General features: G+C 40.6%; 1 long non-coding RNA gene across 1 annotated transcript in view; it reads right to left on the bottom strand.

Moving 5' to 3' along the window:
- Nucleotides 1–3,257: 3,257 nt before the first annotated feature.
- LOC142100231 (uncharacterized) overlaps nt 3,258–23,026 on the bottom strand; it is a 39,149-nt gene continuing 19,380 nt past the window's right edge. The window contains exon 3 of the long non-coding RNA XR_012678784.1: nt 3,258–4,119. This is a non-coding gene — a long non-coding RNA (uncharacterized LOC142100231). The remainder of the gene's footprint in view (nt 4,120–23,026) is intronic.

Genomic DNA, 23,026 nt, shown 5'->3' with positions numbered 1-23,026 from the left:
GTCGGTACACAGGAGAAACGGAATCCAGAAGGGTCATCAAGCCGGGTCGGTACACAGGAGATCAAACACACAGGGAGCAGGCACAAGGAGGAACAGGAATCAGGAGCCAGGAACTGGTAAGTTGCTCTGACACTCCTAAAGTGTCAGAGCGCTGTTTATATAGAAAGCCCCTGTTTGAATTCCCCGCCCTTAGGCCTTGCGATCATGTGACCGCCGAACCCGGAAGTGCGGCTTCCGGGTCCGATGGAGCGGCGGGGGAGCGAGGAAAAGTAAGTATCGTTACAACAGCACTGGGATTACGGGTTGGTTTCCAACCAGGACTCTCTCAGCGTGGAGCTTGTATATCCTCTGATTTCCTTAATTGGTTCAAAAACAAACTGGTAGGTGAATTTGCTTATAAAAAATATACCGTAGTGTATGTGCGAATTTAGACAGTAAGCTCCAATGAGACCAGGCCTGATGTGAACGATTATATATTCTCTGTACTGAGCTACGTAATGGTGCTATATAAAAGATAAATGAATAATAAAGATATTATGCTTGAAGTTAACTTGCTGTAAAGCTAGCAGGTTAGTGCACATTCTATTAGCCCCCTACATTGTTGAGATTGCATCTATATAGTTAGAGAAATACGTCATCAGCACTAATTTCTATTTTTTATACTTTAACAAGGTGGGTATTAGTTTTAGAAAAGGTACCAGACTTTCTAAAAAAAAAAAGAGAATTCATCCGAGTGGTGTTTAGGGCTATTTGATCTATTTGATTTTGTTTTTCAACATAGAAATTATTTTGCTGTTCTTTAATGAAGTGATAACAATGTAATGTCAAATGGTTTTCTTGTTGTGATCTTTTTGGTTTTGGGCATTCCATTGTTTCTTGTTGCTGTTATCAGCGGCAGTGTTAGGAGTCTGTCTATACTCAGCTTTCCCAGTAATGCTCACATGTGGTTGGTGCATCTTCTACAGAGTCTTCTGTGTTTTCATTGATTTCTTATTTCTCTTAATTTTAAAGGTCCGAAACAGGTACATCATCTCTTGTTCTTTAAATACGATATTACCAATATTGTCAGGGTGAGGGCCCAAATAAAACATTCATCTTATAAATAGAAAGGTATTTGATTTGAAAGCATTTGGTCAGTTAGCCCAGGTAATTAAGTAATTAGGTAAAGCCCAAACCTTCCTTCAGGAAACTCACTTTACAGATGCCTATAACAGCCATGCTTTCCCTTGACCATGCATGTCCTTTCCTACTTAGAGTAGGAAATTAATAATTAAGGCATTGTAAAAACAAAGTAGCCCACGGCATGTGAACCTTTTAAGCAAATGCAAAAGATAAAGGCTACTTATGTATGTATGTATGTATGTATGTATATAACAAATATTAACTACAAAGAACATGCCTTCATTTTTCATATTTTGAGAAATCCTTGTGCCACATCATACTCAGGAGTGAAAACCGCACAAGGATTGTGATTTATAGACAGTAGTCACAAATCTTCCAGAGTGATATTTTATATTGTTGTAATGCCATCATATTTTATATTTAAATGTGCGGGAGTTTATGAATGGTTTATTGAAGAGGGAATTATACCTCTGGGATATGTCCAAGAAGAGTTATGGAAGGTCCAATCTTTTGGACTATTTTTGGACAGATTATAATTGACTCCCAGGGGTCATTTCCTCCCCACATTAGCATCAACACTGCCCCTCTGAATGCCCTCTCAGTTAAACCTGCTTAAATTCCCTCTGTGGGAGAAAGCAGATTGTCAGCTCTCGGGGTCTCCATCTAATTGAAGGACTGTCCATTTCATGCTGCCTGATCCCTGGCATATATAAATTATGATACATAGATTTTATTCAAATCCCATCTGTGTTTATAACAGTATTGCATTTTTTTATGTAATTTATTCTGTGTTCTTTTTTACATTTTACATCCAAGTGCCCTGTACCTTTGTATATTAAGAACTTATTAAATCTAAAATGTAATACGTTTTGTCCTTGATACTCTAACAAATCCATTACCCTTTTATGAAGAGTATTGCTTGACCATGTTAACCCTTTGAATGCTGTTGTGTGAGTTAGCAATCCATTTGACCAACAGAGTTTTAATGTGGTGACCCTTTAATGCTGGTGTGTGCATTGTTAACCTGTGCAATGTGTCTGCCAATGTGTGACAGTATATTGGGGTCCTCTTGCCCTTATTCAATAGGTGGTGGCAGATCATGTAGGTGTATATGGGTGGGAGAGCGCTGTTTGGGGGTGATCAGACAATCTTTAACCTGTCTGATAGGTGAGTGAAAGACTGAATGCTGGAATCATGTTTAACCCCATACAGTAATCAACTCAAAATCAGAGACGTTGGGAGCACTTCCTGACAAATATAAAATACATTTAATTATGTAGTTAGGTCTATGTGGAAAAATATTAAAAAACAGACAATAGTATATTTTTGTAAAAACGTTATGATTAAACTAACGTTTGTCTACAAATTTCAGCCAGGAAATAGTGTATGGGGTATTCTTGGAGCACAGACGCCTTACTCTAGACCAGTGTTGGCTAATCTGTGACACTCCAAGTGTTGTGCAACTACAAGTCCCAGCATGCTTTGCCAATATATAGCAGCTTATTGCTGAAAGGGCATGCTGGGACTTGTAGTTTCACAACACCTGAAGTGTCTCAGGTTAGCCAACACTGCTCTAGACTGTTAATAACAACCAGGGGATAAACACTGGGTGACAGGAACTATTTAGTTCAGTTTCCGTCACCCCGATTGTTGCACATAGCATTTAACGTGAAAACTTTGTTCTGCTTCCTTATTTAAAGAGGAAACATTGTGATGTCCCACAAGAACTTCCCCCAGCAGAGCTCAGTCCCAAGGGCAGTCCAAGGACAAGAGATAGATGGTTAAACTGCATAAAGCACATACATAACCTGTTGCCAAAATGAAACAATGTTATTATAATAAAACATCTCTTAAAAATAATAATTCAATGTTCTGTTTGCAATATGATTTCTATTTTCTGTGAACAATTACATATATATATATATAATACCAAATAATTATATCCAGTCCTGCATTCACAGTATATTGAAACTTCTTTGACATTTCTAAAGCCCTAGTTGCTGTCCTCTGTTGCACAAATACAGTAAAATATATAAACATATATACAGTACTATTGCATTAAAAATGTTATCTGACTACATTCTATGATGTAAAATAGGGGTATAAATAGTGTAAAATTAGGGAAATTAACCTATTTGAATGCATCATCATCAACATTTATTTATATAGCGCCAGCAAATTCCGTAGCGCTTTACAATTTGGAACAAACATTAATAAGGCAATACTGGGTAATACAGACAGAGAGGCAAGAGAACCCTGCTCGCACACTTACAATCTAAAGGACAATGGGAGTTTGAAACACAAGGGCATGTGCTACATCATATTGCACACCGGACCAGCTAGAATGCAAAGGTAAAAGTATTGAGTGGGCTGTGTGTGTGGCAATGTTGGTCAGAGGGTTGTTGTCTTGCGTTAGCTGTGTAGAGGGTGGTAATAGGGTAACCTAGGGAGATTAAGATGGTGGTTGAGGAATATCATAACCTTGTCTGAAGAGGTGGGTTTTAAGTGAACGCTTGAAGGTTTGAAGACTAGAGGAAAGTCTTAATGTGCGAGGGAGGGATTCCACAAAGTGGGTGCAGCCCGGAAATGCATTAGGGACTGTGGGAACATTTAAAAAGAAAAAAATATATTTCCAATCTTAAATGAATGTCTGAGTGTATATAATAATTTAATAGACAATCTTTGCCTTTTCACATTATTATGGAACGACTATACCCAGGATAGCGCACCTAAAAACTGTAATACACAACCTAATAGTATATAGTCACCGTTCTGTATATTCATCCTTGGTCGAAGATCATTCGAATCATGGATAAGAACTTTACAAATCTTCCCCCATATCTGCTCCCTCATTGGTTGGTCAAGGTATCCTGGACAGGTGATGTCCGGTGATTCAATAACTACCAGATGTAGTAGGTGGTGTTATCATTGTGTAGGACAATGTTCCACCGCTGGGCTCCTCATAGGTCTCCATCCCAAGGTTCAAGCGTACTGTGGCTGTCATGATACAAAAGAAAGCATACATGTGAACATACAACATATATTATGTGTTCTTTGGCTCATAGCGTTTCTCAGCATGTGGGGTGTGATAATTTAGGGGGGGGGGGAGAGGAAGTACCCCGATGCAGGGCGCCACCTGCTCAGTTCAGTTTGAGTTTTTTTCACTCTCTCCCGCTGCTTTGTTACTAAATAAAAAAAATTAAAATGGATCCTTCCCCTCACTTATCTCTGTGACAGGTTTTGGAAAATGTATGTGCACATATAACCAGGAGATCGCCAAGAAGCGTGAAAACTTACAGAACAACATAATTGTAAAATTAAAGTATTTTTTGTAATTATTATTTTTATTATTGTTATGTCTTGAAATTCAATTGTTTAGAGGCTTATAAAGATATATGTAATCCAGCACCTAAATGCATTAGTGTGATTGCCAAACACTTAATAGTTATTCTGTTTAAAAATATAGAAATATATATTTAAAATGTCTATGCATGGCCCATATGACGACACTGAGAACAAATGATAAAATCAGCGGCTTTGTTCAAAAACTGACATTTTGGAGACAAAAAGGGGAACAGAAATGTGTTTGGTGTCTTTGAAACTTTATATATTTGTGTAACAGATCTGGATATGACTAAGCAGGGGAATAAAGCATCATTTTTGTCATCTCAAAGAACTTATATTTTGGTGGTATTGATATAATAAAACTGGACTCAGAACCCGTTGCTAACCTGTATTTCTAATTGTCAGCAGTTGAAGAAGAGAAACTTAGTGACCTGGAGTTTGACAATTCTCTTAAAATGAGAGTTTTGGATCAAAGTTGGAAGAGAAAAATCATTACTGTTTGCAATAAAGATCTTTCTTCCATTCTCAGCCGTGGCAGCAAAATCGTCCACATACCGGAATTGACTGAACATTGAGTCACAGATTTTAGCGGCTGTCAGTAACATCGAACCTAGGTTGGATATTTTTTTGTCAAATTAAGTGAGCACCAAAAATTTCATTAAAAGTTGGTAGAAAGTTTATCTATTGTTAGAGTGCTGTATTATCTATATATTCATCATAATCTATTTATATAGCGCCACTAATTTTGCAGCGCTGTACAGAGAACTCACTCACATCAGTCCCTGCCCCATTGAGGCCTACAGTCTAAATTCCCTAACATACACACAGACAGAGAGACAGACAGACTAGGGTCAATATGATAGCAGCCAATTAACCTACCAGTATGTTTTTGGAGTGTGGGAGGATACCGGAGCACCCAGAGGAAACCCACGCAAATATACAAACTCCTCACAGATAAGGCCATGGTCGGGAATTGAACTCATGACCCCAGTGCTGTAAAGCAGAAGTGCTAACCACTTAGCCACCGTGCTGCCCTATATATATTGATTTGTATAATCTATAAAGGATAAAATATACAGGAAAAAAAACACCTGTGAGCACTGGCCCGAACACAATCACAGCAGTGGACAGGTCACTGCCTCCCAAAAGATCAGAACACTCATCTTTTGACGCTGTCAACATTCCGATGATCTGATTGGCTGCAGGCTGTTCTATCCCCGCCCACTTCAAAACAGGCTGCACATGGACAAACAGGAGATGAAGAATGGTTGCGAAAAGTTTCTTACACCTTTGTCCAGCAAATCGTAAAAAAGAAGTTAAAGCATTTGAAATAACAATTTGAAAGGATGAGGTAGAACTGTAATGTGTAGCTACCATTACTGTATGGGTGCTCACTACCATAAAATCTGACCCCTTTGTACAATATAAGAGCCGGCTACTGCATCCGCTCAGTTATTTTCCAACTGCAATAATCTGGGCTGTACCGTCAGTAAAACAATTCAGTTCATGTTATTGCAAGGGGAAAATCAGACGCAGACTACAATGACATTGTGAAAAGAAGTCACACTAGCAGCTATATAGAACTGAATGGGAGAGATTTGCGTTTTCCTATCACTGTCCCCTTTATTCCACTCCAGACCGTTAACTCACAATACTTATTCTCCCATTATTTAAATTCCTTATGAATGAAAACTAAGTGGCATTAGGTTTACACAACGGTTTTGTATTATTTGGGATGTACAATATGGGATGAACTTTATGGCCTGAACCAACTTCAGGATGAATGGGCTACTGTCCCTCTTCTTCATGGCAAAATGTTGCAAGACCCAATCATTAGAGCATAGCCGGATTAAGGGGGAGACACAGGGGGCACGTGCCTCGGGCCCCCCTCTCTCTGAGGGCCCCCCGCCACCTGGGAGGAGAGAAGCTGCTGGATGTTTTTATTAACTATCTTTTACACCCCGCCCCGCTCGTAGCACCCCCTCGGGGAGGGGGGGTGAAAAAGATAGTTAATAAAAACATCATTGGTGGTCAGTGGCAGCAACAGGCAGCCAATCGTGAGGCTGCCTGTTGCTGACTGGCCTCAGACAGGAAGTGCTCATTTCACTTCCTGTCTGAGCAGTGCAGAGTGATGCAGCAGAGAGCCAGGTAAGTGTGTGTGTTAGTGTGTGTGTGTGTGTTTTTTGACACAGGGGCTTGTGGAAATCTGTGTGTGAGGGCAGCAGGGGGCTTGTGGCAGTCTAATGTGTGTGAGGGCAGCAGGGGGCTTGTGGCAGTCTAATGTGTGTGAGGGCAGCAGGGAGCTTGTGGCAGTCTGTGTGTGAGGGCAGCAGGGGGCTTGTGGCAGTCTGTGTGTGAGGGCAGCAGGGGGCTTGTGGCAGTCTAATGTGTGTGAAAGCAGCAGGAGGCTTGTTGCAGTCTAATGTGTGTGAGGGCAGCAGGGGGCTTGCGGCAGTCTGTGTGTGAGGGCAGCAGGGGGCTTGTGGCAGTCTGTGTGTCAAAGCAGCAGGGTGCTTGTGGCAGTATAATGTGTGAGGGCACAGGGGGCTTGTGGCAATGTAGTGTGTGTGAGGGCACAAATGGCTTGTGGAAATGTAATGTGTGAGGTAGGTAGTGGCTAATTAATGGGTGCTATTTTGTTTGTGGGGTGATGGTGGGGCAATTTAATTTAATAGTGGGGTTGGTGCAGACTTATCAATGTAGGGTTAATGTTGGGGTGGTTTGGGCGCTATTGATTAAATGTGTGGCAGAGTTTTGGAAAAAGGATTGCTATTTCTTAAAAGCGAATGCAAGTTATTTAATGTATGGTAGGAAATTGGTTTATTTAATAAATGCGATTACTATTAATTTAATGTTGGGGTTGTTTGAAGCAATGGGTCTTTTTACTAAAGATGAATACAATTATTTTACAGGCTGGTTACAGGAAAGGGGCACTAATAATAAAACATGAATTGTTTTAATTTAATGTCGGACTGCATACAGGCAGGGAGGCCTACTGTGTTCACTCATTGCTGATATTTCTATATGTCATGTATCTATTCTATTTACAAACAGGGAACCAACATTCCAGGATCCAGACAAGCACAACTGAGCTTAGGACCCAAGCGACAGCAACAAGTATTGAATGCGGGAAGAACAGGTAGGAGAGAGCAAAAAGTATATATGGACGAAACGCGTCGGGGAGCACATACCTCTCATCCAATTGATTGTATATTTTCTGATGTACCATCACCTATACGTAAGTGCATGTATTTATATTTCAATAAATGGTGTCAGCACTTCACTATGTAAGTTTCTTCATTCTCCCGAGCGCCACCTTCCGCGCATGCACAGTGTTGATAATTTGTTTACTTATGTATATTAATTTTAATTATATACTATAATAATCTTTTCTCTCTTTTTGCTGCTATATTTTAATAAATTGTATTAATTTGTGCACTAGCTAATCAATCCCTTAGTCCAAATTTATTGTATTATCTAAATATTGTTATACCAGGGGTATATTTATTTTCACAGCACTTATTTTTGTTTTGTGTGTGGTTTTTATATGCAGGCTTATCTGATGGGCCCTGAATTAGCTGCAGTGTAAATAATATTATCAGTTTATATATAATTTTTATTATGTAAGGGTCCCATAAATTATTTGTAATACTCCGTTCTATTGAACAACGCTGACCTTTGTCCCTTTGGGAAGTAAAGCTAGGTACACACTACAGGGTTTTTGTCCAATAATTGGCTCAACCAGCCGACATACGACCTCTCGTTCAAAAGTCGGGTCAGTGTGTGTAGTGACACGATGGTCGAAAGTCTGTCCAAATGGACGATTGTCGCCTCATTTGGTTGGTCGTACCGTTTAATATTTTCATTCCGTGTCTAGTGTGTATAAGTTTCCGACCGATCCACAACAGGGAGTACGAAATTACAGTCATTGCTCACGACAACATGGCTGTAAAAAGTTGCTAACGGGACAACTGCTCTTCCCTTTATCGTCTAAAACAAGGCTAGTGTGTATGCAGTCCATGGACCGAGTGATCGGACCATCGATCGGATGTAAAATTGATCGGCATAAAAAATTGGTAAAAAATTCTGTAGTGTGTACCCAGCTTTAGTTATTTTTATTGTTAGCTCTAGCATTGAAAGGCAATACAGTACACACGGCCTATCCCATGATACTCTAGGGCACACAAATACCAAACTACTACATTTACATGTCAGCAGAAAACTGCCATTTAAATTATTTTCATCTGCTATGTCACAAAATAAGCGTGACCGATAACTCATGCTGACACATAGCTCGCATTGAGCTGCAGGCCTGAACAGATGGCTGGATGCACAGGTAACGTTATTACAGAGACAATATACTTGCAGGGATCAGGGACATCTGCTGTAAGGTCTGGCACCTCTATTTTTTATCACACAAAAGAAAGGGAAAATAATAAAGAAGCCGTAAAATAAAGAGACAATACAACATGCTTTTAAATCCTATAAATAACATGGTTCAATTGATTCTGAGGGATAGCTTGAAGGGATGTCATGTACTCCTGTACTGTATCGTCTTACAGGGCAGGATGTTTATTTCTAGTTAAGAGGTCAGATTAGGCGTTAGGGATTTTATGTTTGTTTTTTACAATCTCAGGTTTGCATCACAAGCTGTTCATGTGCTCTGTTTTTCCTATGCATCCTGTAATTGCATAATTTCAAAATAAGTCATGTGACCTAAGTGGGTGGAGCCTTTTCTTAAGTGCGTACAAGGGACATATGGATCAGGAGAACACAACATGTATTTTTCTCTCACACACCTCAAAGCAAAATCTAACCAGTGAGGTGTCCCCTCAGTCAAAACTCATTATTTTAGAACATACACTTCTAGGGATAAATGCATCAAGCTGCCAGTTTCCGGTGGGTTTGAAAAGTGGAGATGTTGCCTATAGCAACCAATCAGATTATAGTTATCATTTGCTTAGTACATTCTACAAAATGACAGCTAGAATCTGATTGGTTGCTATAGGCAACATCTCCACTATTCAAACCCACCAGAAACTGGCAGCTTGATGCATTTACCCCCTAGAGAGGATTTGGCAACCACTAGGGCAAATGTCATTTAGTAATAAGTTTAACTTGAAAAACACAATCCCTGCCCCCTCCCATCTTGTAAGGATCACGCCCTGTATTCTAGAACTGGGCAGAGCTTTATTTCTCAGTTGCACCCCAGTTATAGTGTTCAGGGCTTCCTGACTTACAGTGGGGGACGGGGGGAAAGTAAAGTGGTGGCGATTGGACAAACAGAGCTCTGCCCAGGAACGATGGATGAGCTGTTTAGCAGGCTAACCACTCTCCTCTCCTGGGAGAATGGAGGGGGCGACGGGATATTATTTTTGCATTTGTCTTCTAATATTGTCTAGTTAGTTGACTAGCTAAGAACTGATCAGAGCCTAAAAAAACTGATTCAATTCAGGACAAAAAAAATGCTACAAATGGCTACAAATCATTTCTCGAATCTGTTTGTTGAATTGGTACCACAATTTGAACATTGAACAGAACTTCTTGAATTTTAGATCAATTAAAAATAAATAAATCAGTTGTGACAATGCTTGAGCGTTGCCAAGCCGGATCGCACATGAGCAAACCGGTTTGAACGTGTTCCATCTTAAATTGATACATTTTAACTGTTTTTAATGGTGAACCTCAAACTCGAGCGGCAAAAGTCATGTGTATGTATGCGATTGTTTTTCTTTTCTTTTTGTTGTTTAGTATGTTTATATCTTAAAAAATTTCAATAAAAATACTGCATTTAAAAAAAAAAAACACTGTAGTGTTCACTGTTCAAATTTTAAAACTGCTAAAATACTTTTGTATTATTTAAATCTATTATTTAAATAGTGTTTAAAAATATAAATATTTAAAAATACTAGTTTTAACGCGGCCGTCCAACATGGAACGCACACTGCCAATGCGAGCCACAAATTTCGAACCACAAATTCGAATGATGGTTTATTGAAGAATGTACATTGAACATGTTCTTGGCCTTTAAACTGGTTTGAAATTTCCAAGAATCTTTATTTGGAACCTACAATCTTCCTGTTGTCGTTCAGAAGAACCTCCAACATTCCGAGTACAACTCCCCACTTATTTTCCTATCGCAGTAACCTAAACTGAATTTAATTGCAGTGAAGGGTTTTAGAAACTGAATGAATAAATTCAGCTCATATAACTGACACAGGAAAATAAGTCAGAGTTTGGGAAAAATAATGTAATGTAATGTACTTGACGAAATGGGTCATGTTGGAAGGTCTGCTTCTTGCACTATCCCTTACAGTGGTGGTATTTGCGGCCATCAAACATCCTTTGGGAGAAGTATCTGGTTCATGCCGCCCGGCACGGGAGTCTTGGTCAACAGGCTCTCAGGGATGTTGTTAAAATGTAAATATTTATTTTTCTCTTATATGCGTTGTGTCACAAAGGTAACATTCCTTTATTTAGTCTCTTTCCGCTTTTTTTATTCCTTTCCAACTGCCTTTTGCTACACTCAATAAAGTGTTGAAAAATAGATATTCTTACTGCATGGCATTTCTTTGCATATTTTATAGGTGACTTGTCCTTGACAATGGCAATAAAATACCCGTCAGAGCCACCAATCACATGGCTATGACACATGCTGTATATGAGAAGCTGTAAATTTCTGCAGCTGTAAATATCAGAGAAGCACTACTTGTACCAACACGGTTAGATTTGCCTTAAAGGCTAATGCTGGCCACAGATACTGTAATATCGCAGACAATAACAGATAATGACCCAATATTGTTGTGTATGTGGCCCCAAAAAAACCCATGATATCAGATATCGATCCTATGAAAATCAACAAGGCCTTTTTTGGTCATGTTGGCAAATGCGGTGGTTGGAAGGTGATCATTATCGGCCTGTATGTGTTTAATAAGAGAACCCAGTGTATACCAGAACCGATCCAATGATTTAACATGAACACCAAAGGCCAGGTCTCGCCCAAATTCAGCACCCATGCCTGTGGTCAAAATGCTCAGTGGTCTTGTTATTTAGCGCTTGGGCCAAGCAGCAAGATCGGCCCATGTAGGTTGGTGGTCGTCTACCTTCTTCCTAGACTGTTACTTCGGACCCTGGAGTTTAAAGCATCTTGCCTGCTATTCCCACCACGCTTATAGAGGATGAAGTGGACGAGGTGTGACAACGCGGTTAGTCATCAAGCGCTTGAGCCAATCACATAGTCAAGCCCCACCCACATTAGTGAAACACACAAGTGCAACGGTGTGATGTGCCACTGTGTCATCAACCCCCTGGCAGTCTTTGATTACTGAGGTGGACTGGACTTGACGATGCAATTCAAGTCAAGTACCCACAAATGTTGCACAAGGTAAGTTCTTTCCTGGGGTACTTCCTGCTCTCCTGGGAGTCCAGAAGGTCAGCCTCTAATTCAGGAGTCTTACGGATATTCCAGTAGAGTAGGTAACTATGAGTTGAGGCCTTTCTCTAAATCCAGATACTGTCAATACACACAGGTCTAGCTCCAGAGTCTAATGCTGAATAATAGGGAATTAGGAGACTAATAATTACTTACTCACCGTTTGCCATTTTCATTAACAGTACCGGTATCTACTGATATGAAATGCGCTGTACCAGCTTACCAAATTATGTATGATACAAATACAAAAACTTTCCTTTCAAATTAAATAGTTCTTTACAAATTGTTTCTATTGCTATAAAACACATCATAAATCATATTGGTTATCACCCCTGCAGGTGAAGTTATTATTATTATTATTATTATTATTATTATTATTATTAATTTTTATTTATAGGGCGCCACAAAGTATCCGTAGCACCGTACAAGGACAAACAATGGCACAGTACAAGGTGAAACAGCACAGTACAAGTAACAGTAAGCACTATAACTCTGGGGGCTCAGGCACAGCATGAAAGAGAGGGAGGGAGGGAAAAAGTGAGTATAGGCAGGTAACTATGGCCCAAGAGGGTGGGCACGGATGACAGGTTGAGAGTCACTAAGGGGAGCGGAGAGAAGCAAGAGGAGACAGAGGGCAGAGGGACTGAGAGGAGGTGAGCTGAGTAGCTGGAGAGCGCAGTTAAAAGTGATGGAAACAGAAGGTAGGAGAGCCCTGCTCAAAGGAGCGAACAATCTAAAGGGAGGGGAAGACAGACAGACACATGGATGAGACGGAGAGACGGGAGAAATGGAGACGGAGTCGAGAAAGGGGGAGAAGGGAAGAAGGGATGAGAAAGAGAGGTAGCCGACCGGTGGGAGTTTAGGCAGGAGACTGGAAGGCTTTAAGGAAAAGGTGGGTTTTTAATGTTCATTTGAAAGAGGACAGATTAGGGGAAGTTCTGATGGAGCGGGGGAGCTTGTTCCAATGGAGGGGAGCGACGCGGGAGAAGTCTTGGATACGTGCGTGAGAGGAGGTAATCAGAGGGGAAGAGAGGCGACGATCGTTGGACGATCGCAGTGAGCGGGAGGGAGTGTGAATAGAGATAAGGTTAATGTTGTGATTTTTTTCCCTCTATTTTTATCTGGATTTTGTGAAACACGTTTCATAATTATACTTACTATTGTAAGCTCTCACCAGCAGGACCCTCTTTCCTAGTTCCTTAGGTAATTATATAATTTTGCAGGTTTTAATTATGTAAGTTTGTTGTTTGTATTTATAGAATTTTGTTATTTTTTTACTTGTTATTTTGTTGCATGATCTAACCCCCTCTACACGGCACTGCAGAACCAATATCTGAAGGCAGCCTATCAATTTATTATACTTCTAGGGGTATATTTACTAAACTGCGGATTTGAAAAAGTGGAGATGTTGCCCATAGCAACTAGTTATAATTTATTTAGTACATTCTACAAAATGACAGCTAGAACCTGATTGGTTGCTATAGGCAACATCTCCACTTTTTCAAACCCGCAGTTTAGTAAATATACCCCTTATGTATTGATAACCTTTATTCTTTTAAAGTGGCCAAAAAATGCTTCCTTCTAGTGTACGCAACAGGAACAACCATATTTTTTTCTAGGAATGTCCTGTTTTCTTGCTGTGAACTATAACTTTATAGCTTCCTAAAAATCCTACTCCAAATGCGCATAGTAGGCCTGACTCATGTTCGTGCGGAAGTCCATAGACGTGTCATGTCTTGCATGAAATAACTCTGCGTCTGCGCCGAATCGGTTCTTAACCCAATGAACGCAGCTGTATGCAATTCACGTCTGAACGCAAATAACACTTATAACATGAGAGGCGGAACATGAGAGGAAAGTGGCGGATGGATGTACAGTAAGTAACGTTTAGGCAGAGTGCACTTACACCCAGATAACAATCGAAGTGTATCTTGAAATACAGTTGGATAACGTTGGAACTACACCCAAGTCCCGTGATCTTTTGTAATACAGAAAAACAGGGACACTCTGCACTCTCCAAACACATAATTAATGCTGTACTAAATACTGTTCTATATTAAAAACAGGGAATGTTAGTTCCACATATTGCAATATAGGTTAAGCTGACCAACTCACGCCAAAATCTTCCCAATCTGGTCAGTCCTAACATGATCAGATGCTATGCTGACCAGACTGGGAAGACTTTGGCGTGCGTTGGTCAGCTTAACATATATTGCAATATGTGGAACTAACATTCCCTGTTTTTAATATAGAACAGTATTTAGTGCAGCAATAATTATGTGTTTGGAGAGTGCAGAGTATCCCTGTTTTTTTTGTCTATACAATGTGGGCAACCCCCTCTTGCACCCCAGTCTGTGCATGGTGAGAGCAGAGGATCTGTGTCTCTTTTGTAATACGCAAGTTTTATCTGAACTTGAATCAAGCCCAGAATAGTTTACTAGAATGAGTGAGATTATTTTCATAGAACTGTGTTATTATTACACTTGACACTCAAAATAAATCCAGGTGTGGCTTTTATAACCTGTTCAAGCTATATGCCACGTCTGCCCAGGGATTTTTCCTATATAAATGGTTCTCTAATTATAATAGGTATGTGTACAGAGACATAATTAATAAAATACATTGTGGCACTCAGGGCTTATACACAGGAACCTTTTTCTACTTATACATTCATTGTCAGTTATTTATATAGCAGCACTAATTCCGCAGCGCTGTACAGAGAAGCCACTCACATCAGTCCCTGCTCCATTGGAGTTTACAGTCTAAATTTCCTAACATGCACACATAGACAGACTAAGATTAATTTAATAGCAGCCAATTAACCCACCGGAATGTTTTTGTGATGTGGGAGGAAACCGGAGCACCCGGAAGAGACCCAGGCAAACACTGGGAGAAGACACAAAATTCAGACAGATAAGGCCATGGTTCGGAATTGAACTGCTGTGAGGCAGAAGTGCTACCCACTGAGCCACCATGCTGCCCATCAATTTTAGAGATACCTGGTAAGAATTTAAGATGATTGTTAACCGCAACTAATCTGCTTTCCCGTCAACTTCCATAGGACCGAAAAGCAAAACGTTCCCCAGTATCCATGTTCATTTTTCTTTTAAAAAAACAGTGTCCCAGGATGAAAAATGTCTGTATAAGTGGATGTCACAGAAACAGGGGTAAAAATTGCTCTTAAATGTTAGAACGTGTAAGAGAACACAAGCCACACAGACTATGTGCAATTGGCCAATTATTACTGTGTGGGATTCCCCATACTGACTATGATGTCCAACCTATGAAAATATATAGGACAATTATGGGACATGTTGGTAAATACAGACTAAATATGATTGCTGTCAGCCTATATTTAAGGACATCTTCTGACAGCACTCAGACACCAGGGATGTGAGAAGTGATGATCTCTACATTTGCCTTAACACCGGTTCCTTCACTCCTTGCATGTCAAGTACCAAACAAGAAATTAAAAATAAATTTAAAAAAAACATTAGGTTAGAAAGTGTAGGTGGGAATTTAAGAAAGTAATAGTAAAATGATTAGAAAATTGCAGTCTGCTGCTCACTTAAAGTTTATCTGTCCTTTTGAGACTATCCTCTACTTTTTTTTTACTCGTTACCTCTATACTCAATATTTGAGAATTTCTGCCTACACGTCAGTATGATCACTTCACGTAGAAAAGGCATTTACAGGACTTCCTCTGCAGCACAGTTTTCACATAGGTGGTCGATGTGGTTTTATGTTTAAACTGACAAGAAGCTCCTCTGTTCTCAGTTTATTTTACAAACATACAATACTTTCCTGGAAATATCCCATCTCTTCTACAGTGCAAGACCAGGAAATGTCCTGCTATATAATTCTTTACACAGCGGTGTCATCACACAGCAGTGTCACAGCTTCTCACCCATCCTACATACAAATCATCAACATTTATTTATATAGCGCCAGCAAATTTCGTAGCGCTTTGCAATTGGGAACAAACATTAATAAAACAATACTGGGTAATACATACAGACAGAGAGGTAAGAGAACCCTGCTCGCAAGCTTACAAATCTGCACATATCCTATCTACATTTTTCACTGCACACACTTTAAGACATGTCTACAGTAATTAGTGTCAAAGCAATTCACAGCAGTAGACCTAAATAAGTCTATACCTATTACTCTCGTACTCTATCCTGCAGACAGGGCAGACACACCCAATAAATAGTGCAACATTATTTTGTACAATTGATCTCTCCTTCGGCAGAGAACATTTTTTACTAACAACTCTCTGTTCACTAACCTGATTAGTAGCTTCCCCATACATGCAGGAACTTCATCTGATCCCCAGTGACCACTGATGCGCTCCACGGATCTGCGTCTTTCTGTTATTAATATTTTGTGTGTTTTCTATTTGGTACACGGGGACTGTGTGGAACAAATACGGTTTTTAGTTTTTCTTTCAAAAACTACAATTTTCTGTACATAATTTTAACAAAGTAGTTTAAATTATACAAACCTTTTGAATTCTCAAGGGTTTGCAGTTTAAAAAATTATTTCTTTCATTTCTTTCTTTCAGTTAATAATTTGCATGTAGAAAATTTGTGTGAGGTTTTACAACCAGCACTGTCTGAGCCTCTGTGACGTGTATGCGACAAGGGGTTAATCACTACAAGACCGCCTGGTCTATCTAAAAAATATTAAAAAGCCCTTAAAATTATACTTAACACTCTCTATTCAATCAAAGGTGCTGACAGTAACATTTGATTTCAAAGCATCAAATAATCATCATCATTTATTTATAACTTTGCTGAAGATATCAGTTGCTCCCTTAACTCCAAATACCATCACATTTTTTTATCCCACTACAACACACACACAACTGAATTTAATCAGATTAATCGTTACCTAAACAATCCCCTGTATTTCAGTAGCATTTTAATAAACAAACTATGTAGCACATGGATTTGTTAAGAACACAAAGGCAGAATGTTATTAAATGGAATTTAATATGGCAAAATAACCACAATGCTTAAAGTATAAAAATAAGATAACAACATGACACACTGTAATATGAAATGATAAAAGCAAGTTTCTTTAAAAATAAAAATAAGAAATGAAGAAACAGGTTTATATAATTTCTTGATTTATGTGTTGGGGCAAGCAAAAATATGGGACAAATCCTCAACAGCAACATTGATCTCCAGGATATGAAAACCCCCTCATATCATGTGCTCATTTTGAACACATTTCTTTCTCCCATCTGCCCCCCTCCTTGTGACTTCACTGGAAGAGGAATGGTGGACTCTTGGGGGTTTCTTTTCGCTTCAAACACTTTAGTCAGTAACTTTTTAGGAATTGAATCTATTTTCTTTAGAGCATCATAGAAATATAATTTTACATTCAACTAACATAGCATAAATGTACACAGAAGTGCATACCAAAGATGAATATGACAGATTAATAATTTGAGATATTACTTAAGTTCCATATCTTTAATATGGAGCTGGTCTCTATGCTCAATATATATCACAAGCCTATTTCCAGTGTGTATAAATGCATGCAGAATAACTTTGAATTATGACCATACTATTCCTTTGATGTATATATTTCCTATGTGGTTCATGAGGACATGAGTTGGAATGATCACAGCTATTGTCCAGTATTACAACAAAGGGAATTTACATCTTCGGGTATTTAGTCAGTACACAAACATTATGTACCTGACTGATATAATTTTGTACTAGAGATGTCAAGTCCGGCTGATTATGACACTCCCTGCAGGATTCTGGCACTAGGAGAGCATATGGGCAGGTGACATTTGTCAGTCTAGTAAGTTAACCCCTCCTGTACTTGCCCACAGTGAGTTACAGCAATTCCTTTTTTATATTTTAACCCGTTATCGTGTCATAACTGCAACATGAGCTCTGTGTTTATACATCTTGTCAGAGCGGCATACACATAGTATCAATGTACTGGGGTCAGTCAAGTCTATTAAGATGTACACTAGTTTAAACTACTTGATTGTGGGCAGCATGATGGCTTAGTGGTTAGCACTTCTGCCTCACAGCACTGGGGCCATAAGTTTAATTCCCGACCATGGGCTTATCTGTGTGGAGTTTCTATGCTCTCCCTGCATTTGCGTGGGTTTCCTCCGGGTGCTCCGGTTTCCTTTCACACTCAAAAAACATACTGGTAGGTTAATTGCCTGCTATCAAATTGATCCTAGTCTCTCTGTCTGTCTGTGTGTGTGTGTATGTTAGGGGATTTAGACTGTAAGCTCCAATAGGGCAGGGACTGATGTGAGTGAGTTCTCTGTACAGCGCTGGGGAATTAGTGGCGCTATATAAATAAATGGTGATGATGATGATGCTCTTTTTTCTACATATATTAAATATAAACTTAGAAGAGAGAAGCATTTGTTATTTCTTTATGACGGTATAACATTATTATTATTATTATTCATTTTTATTTATAGGGCGCCACTAGGTATCCGCAGCGCCGTACAGGGACAGACAGAAACACGATACAGGGTGAGACAGCACGGTACAGTTGACAAAAAGCACAGTAACTCAGAAGCTCGATGTACAGCTAGATGAGAGGTGAGAGCCCCCAGCGGGGTAGAGAAAGGGGTAGAAGGGCAGGAGGACCTCACGGAAGAGACAAGGAGCTGGAGAGCAGAGTTAAGGTGGAGGAGAACAGAAGGAGAGGATTCCCTGCTTGAAGGAGCGTACAATCTAAGGGGACAGTAGGACGGACAGAGACGCAATGGTAGGAGGAGGGAATGGGGAGAACGGAGGCTGAGACGGAGAGGAGGGGAGAGGAGAATGAAAAGGAAGGAGGTAAGAGGGGGACAGGAGGGAGGGCAGGAGTGGGAGGGGGTAGGGGGACACAGGGAGGAGGTCAATTAGGTGGGGGACTGGAGGGCTTTAAGGAAAAGGTGGGTTTTTAAGGCCCGTTTAAAGTTGGACAAGTTGGGGGAAGTTATGATGGAGCGGGGGAACTGGTTCCAGTGGAGAGGGGCAGCGCGGGAGAAGTCTTGGATGCGAGCATGGGAGGAGGTAACCAGGGGGGAAGAGAGGCGGCGGTCGTTAGCTGAACGCAGAGGGCGGAATGGAGCGTGGAACATTATGCAAGTTCCCGACCTATCACTGACGTACAGAAGCAGCAGTCGGCAGCATCACATCATCAGGTACCCACCAGGTGCACTCAGGTAAGTATAGATAAACATCCCCTCTTCCCCATTCTCAGCCGGTGAGGAAGAGGAGTCAGATTAATTTAAATCACCGGCGTAGCAGGCAGCTAATGCTGGAGAGCCGGGAAAAATAAAAACACTAAATGGGCGACATGTTAATGATTCAGTTTTTCAGTCACCCCCAAAATGTTGGTGCTCTAGGTAACTGCCTAGGTTTGCCTAAAGGTAACACCCGTCTTGTTTGTTGAAAAGCTTCAGCTAGATGATGAATTTAAATTACAATCCAGTTATCCACAAGCTGGGTACATTTTTTACAGCACCTGCTACCTAATTCTTCTGCCTCACAGCACTAGGGTCATGAGTTCAATTCCCGAACATGGCCTTATCTGTGAGAAGTTTGTATGTTCTGCTCATGTTTGCGTGGGTTTCCTCCGGGTGCTCTTGTTTCCTCCCACACTCCAAAAAACATATTGATAGGTTAATTGTCTGCTATTAAATTGACCTTAGCCTCTCTCGGACTGTGTGTGTGTTAGGGGATTTAGATTGTAAGCTCCAATGGGGCAGGGACTGATGTTAGTGATTTCTCTGTACAGCGCTACGGAATTAGTGGCGCTATATAAATAGATGATGATGCTTTTTTTTTTACATATTTTAAATATAAACTTATAAGAGAGAAGCATTTGTTATTTCTTTATGACAGTATAACATTATGCAAGTTGGCTGCTGACAAAATTAACACTAGTGTGTGTATTGTTTGTACTTTGCTGCAGAATTGGTGGTGCTATATAAATCAATGGTGATGATGACTATTGCTTGTCATCAATTAAATGTTAGACTATAGACAACCACTCAGAGATCAATTGTTCAGGAATAACTGCACTGTTTAACCTTCACCCCCAGTGAAGCCATAAACCCCCTCGTGACAGAGATATGCTTCAGCAAGACCCTAAGTCCTTGCTCTAGCAGCTGACAGCTAACCAGCTGACCCCTCCTCCAGTGCAGAGAACTACACATCACTTACCTCCACTGACAGCAGTGCTGGACCCTTGACTCCATCTGCACAATGGAATCTGAGGAATGTGACTGCCAATGGGGTTCAGTTATGTTGCTGATAAGTCTGTGCAATGGGAGTATGTGGGATCTGTGCAGTGACCAGCAATAGAGGTCTCGGCACTAAGGTTTGTGTGATGTGACTGGCAGTAAAAATGTCTAATTATGTGGTTAGTAAAATGGTCTGTTCAATGGGGTCTGTGCAACTGGGTTTGTGCCATATGGCTGATAATTACCAATAACGCTGACGGGTGGTGAACCAAGACAGTAAGAAGCCCCAATGCAAATCATAGCTGCTATGTCACCAATCTGCTATTCTGTATGTAGCAGCATATCACTAGTGATTCCCAGTAAAAGGCCAGAGAGCAGTAGTTATTTGCCGTTATATGCCCATCAGTAGTTAAATACCACTGATGTACTCACCTGAACTGAGCTGTCATTTAGACCATCAGTAGTGATCTTCCGCTCATACACCCCTCAGTAGTGAAATGCCGCTCATACGCCCCTCAGTAGTGAACTGCCGCTCATACGCCCCTCAGTAGTGAACTGCCGCTCATTCGCCCCTCAGTAGTGAGCTGCCGCTTATACGCCCCTCAGTAGAGAACTGCCGCTCATACGCCCCTCAGTAGTGAAATGCCGCTCATACGCCCCTCAGTAGTGAGCTGCCGCTCATACGCCCCTCAGTAGTGAGCTGCCGCTTATACGCCCCTCAGTAGTGAACTGCCGCTCATTCGCCCCTCAGTAGTGAGCTGCCGCTCATACGCCCCTCAGTAGTGAGCTGCCGCTCATACACCCCTCAGCAGTGATCTAGGGCTTTAATAAATAGTAAAAATTCCTAAATCCATCAAAATCTCCTGTATTTTCTCATGGTCTAGGGGTTTTGTCCTATTCATAAATAGATCCTTTGATTCTATGCACGAACTAGTCTTCTTGGGTAATCAAGGCACGTATCTGCCGATTTTGAGCATATCGTACGCAAAATCAATCTGCGCATGTCCAGAACCAGGACATACACCAGTAAATGCAGCCCTGTCCGCTCTGTCTTTAAACGCAAAGAACCCTTACTACAGCCTACGATTTTGGGGAGTGAACGGGGTGAGGAAAGGGCGGTTGGCAGTAGTCAATGTACAGTATGGGCGTGCCAAACTTAAGCGCACTGAGCCACATTCAAATCAAGCTTTGGCCAAAGTTACTAATTTTTCTGCCATGTCGAATCTCTTGCTCCAGCTACAGGGCTATTCTGAGTCCTGTGTACTAGTCATGACAGGCTCCTATGCATGCTATAATGTGTTCGCAATCAAGGACAACTGTAAACATTTATTTTATTATCAGTAACCATTAACATGAATCTAATAAATGTATTTCAAAGGAAATAAATAAAAAAATTAAAAAACACTTTTTTTTTTACTATTTGATCATTAATGACTTTATTATTAACTGTTGACTTTAATTATATATATATATATATATATATATATATATATATATATATATACTTTCCTTATGTGTGTTCTTTTGCAAATTTATAATCCATATAGGCTTTGGACGTATTGCTCAGTGTCTTGTATAGTAGAGCTCAGCAGACTTACACCCGAATTCAACAGCGCCCGTATCTTCAGATCTGTGCCTTAATGAATTAAGACATGAGCGGCAGCATGGTGGCTTAGTGGTTAGCACTTCTACCTCACAGCACTGGGGTCATGAGTTCAATTCCTAACCATGGCCTTATCTGTGTGGACTTTGTATGTTCTCCCTCTGTTTGCGTGGGTTTCCTCCGGGTGCTCTGGTTCCCCCCCACACTCCAAAAAAATACTGGTAGGTTAATTGGCTGCTAACAAATTGACTCTAGTCTGTCTGTCTGTCTGTCTGTCTGTGTGTGTGTGTGTGGTGGGGAATTTAGACTGTAAGCTCCAATGGGGCAGGGACTGATGTGAATGAGTTCTCTGTACAGCGCTGCAGAATTAGTGGCACTATATAAATATATGGTAGTAATAATAATAATAATAATGAGCAATGCCAAAATATGTGTGTTTTAAACCAAAAGTGGCTGCGCTCAGTATACGGGCCTTGATGGATCAGACCCCTTGTGTTGGTCTTCACTGGCAGCGCGTCATGTAACGCCATGTAAGTGTGAGCACTGCCACAGAAGAGTGCACTAAAGAATGAACCACCCCCAGCCTCTACAACCAGTGCAGCTGACAGGGCCTGATTATCCAATAGGCTGACTAGGCAACAGCCTAGGGCACAATCATTTTGTGGGGGGTGCTAAATTTTTGGGAGTGTATAATTGTGATAGGGAGACATATGAACTGAAATTAATTTTAAAATATAAGAGAGTAGTGGTTCTCCAAAGTAAAAAGAAATCATGAAAGAAAAATATAGTTAGGTTTTAATCTTGACGTACTCCCATGATAAAGGCTGAAGAGAATGAGTCATCCTTGGGCGGGCGCTTAGGAGAGACAAGGTCAGTGACAGTAGCAGACGTGACAGCCCACCCTCAGTAGTCCATGTTCCTCCCTCTCTTGTGCCGAACAGTTCTGAGTTTAATGAGAACTAAACGAGTGACAAATATTGCCACAAACCTTTTAAAAAGCCAAGTGTTTCTGACTTTTGAGAACACTGGACATAAACATTGGTGGGGGGGGGGGTGTTGAACGAAGCTGGATTTTAAATTCAGGATGAGTCCATTTTTACCTACTGCCTATTAGCCTGACGTGGAAGACTAGAGGGTGCTACCAGCCTTGGGTGGCCTGAACCCTTACTCAGGTCCTGCCAGCTGCACTGTGGTACATCCGCCCCTGACAGACTGAAATACACAGTACTATACATACATAGCTATGCAGACACAGCCTGCCTCCCTGTGCTATAAACACACACAACACACACAGACAAGCTGC

This window comes from Mixophyes fleayi, chromosome 1, assembly GCF_038048845.1.
Source record: "Mixophyes fleayi isolate aMixFle1 chromosome 1, aMixFle1.hap1, whole genome shotgun sequence".
In the NCBI taxonomy this organism is placed as follows: domain Eukaryota; kingdom Metazoa; phylum Chordata; class Amphibia; order Anura; family Limnodynastidae; genus Mixophyes; species Mixophyes fleayi.
Note: the sequence above shows the minus strand (reverse complement) of the source record. Positions and strands in the feature narration are given on the sequence as shown.